This window comes from Tupaia chinensis, unplaced genomic scaffold (assembly GCF_000334495.1).
Source record: "Tupaia chinensis unplaced genomic scaffold, TupChi_1.0 Scaffold138297_1, whole genome shotgun sequence".
Classification (NCBI taxonomy): domain Eukaryota; kingdom Metazoa; phylum Chordata; class Mammalia; order Scandentia; family Tupaiidae; genus Tupaia; species Tupaia belangeri.
Window position 1 is genome coordinate 62,466 of NW_006198195.1, and position 2,074 is coordinate 64,539.

At 38.8% G+C, this 2,074-nt stretch overlaps 1 pseudogene; it reads right to left on the reverse strand.

Annotated features, from left to right (window-relative positions):
• Nucleotides 1-1,012: 1,012 nt before the first annotated feature.
• Nucleotides 1,013-1,313, reverse strand: LOC102497345 (selenoprotein K pseudogene; annotated as a pseudogene).
• Between the last annotated feature and the right edge of the window lie 761 nt (nt 1,314-2,074).

Consider the following 2,074-nt stretch of genomic DNA (forward strand, 5'->3'; position numbering starts at 1 on the left):
GCGCACCCTATAGCAAAAACTTCTCAAAAAAAAAAAAAAAGAAAAAGAAAAAGAAAAAAGAAGAAAGAAAAATAAATACTGAATGTCTGTACTCTAAGGCATAAACTGAATGTACTGTGGATACTAAAGACAGTATGAGAGGAGGGTGGGAAATGGGGGAGGGTGAGAAAGCAAGAATCAAGGGAAAAAAGTGAAGAAGCAAAAAAACATTTAAGGAGCATATAAATGGATAGTTTTCTGTTGATGATACTGTATAGGTAATATCTTTGATTGGAGTAATATACAGTATATTCATGCTGGGAAAACTTATTTAACATGTTCTAATAACATGTAGTGCTTGAATATAAAATAATAATAATCTATATCTTTTTTTTACTGAAATAGATATGATTTATTTATAAATGAAAACAAATGAACAATTTACAGTATCTCAAAGGTTGAAAGAAGCGACACAGTACTAAATACACAACTTTTGATTTCCTTCAGATTCAGTTTTTATGGGTTTTTGTTGTTTTATCATTTTCCTACAGGGTGTGTGCACTTGCTGGAGAGACAGAGTGAGCACAGCAAGTGCACTCCCCAGGGGGAGGCCACAAGATAATCCCTTCTCCTTCATTCTTCTCGCAGGATTTTGGTAATGCACACACACAGGCCCAGTGTATTTCTCAAGGTACCAGGACTAGGACTCAAACTGTGCAGTCAGTCACATGGGATCCAGACATTTTAACCACCATGCAATGACTTCGCCTGTGTTTTGTGATTTAATTATATAAAGATGAGTCAGTTCTGCAACCTAAAAATATTTACTTATTAAAACTATACCAATACTTTAATCAACTATACAAAAAAGATAATGAGACAAACATGTGCCATAACCTCATTCATCTGTGAGGACACAGAGCAGTCCTTGTTCAGACGGGCACAGTCATCTAGCTTGTCTGGCGTGGTCAGACCTCTCCTTCCTGACGGCTTCCTCCTGCTTATGGATGTGCACGTCCAGTCGTCTGCTTCTTAGAGCAGATGTTCACCTTCCTCCTCCACCAGCCCTTGGAGGAGGACTGGGGCCACGCAGATGATTGATTCGACCCATTCTTCAGGGAGGTTTCCGAGGGGCCCTCTTCCGTCATCATATCTGGAATCAGATGAGTTTCCATAGCCTCTTCTCTTTTTCACATCTTGCTGAAGCAGAGTTTTGAAAAACAAAACTACAAACTCAGCTATTCCCCAGAAAAAAATCTGTTATCAAAGATAACCTCCATGGGGACTGACTCCGGCTGTCCAATACTTGTCCGTTTGAGATGTAAACCATCACGTCTCCCGTTCCCCGCTTCGGAGCGGCCATAGAGCTCGGGCCTCCTCGGCTTCTGTCATAATCCATATCTTTTGAAACTAAAAAAATATATTAGGTAGCAAAAGAGAGAATGGAACAAAAAATAGGTAATATTCTGAGCAGCACACAGCAAACCACAGCATTTAGTTCTTCTATCTAGAATAACTAGAAAATATGGATTAAAGAAAGCTCATAAGAAGGCAATAAGGAATTGATGAGGCAATAAAAACTAGATTGACTAACACTATAGAGAAAAAAGTACTTTGGAGAGGTAAGCAGAATTCTTCATTCAATTCTACCTTGGGAAATTTGCCTATTCTGGACATGAGCAGGCAAATGGGAACCCAGAATTTTCACTAGTGGAAAGCTACTGCTAGGGACTGATAAGCTAGCAGAGGTTTAATGGAGATGTGAGAGACCCTAAATACATGACCTGTATCCCCTCATATCATTTGTATGAGGAGATAGGTAGGGCAAAATGATGCCTGGGCTAATTAAGTAAACTCAAATACCAAAGAATAAATAAAGAGGACTAAAAATGAAAAATAAGAATGTTAATGTAACATAAACTACAATTACATAATTGCTTTCCAACTCATTTTAAAGATAAAAAATTAAATAAAACAATAATTATAACAATGTGTTGGAGGAGTCTGACCCTGTAGGGCCCCAGAATCTGTCTGAGCCCCCTTGCTTCCAGTTGATTCAGTACGTTGGCAAGGCCGCTACTGTGCACACCCCCCC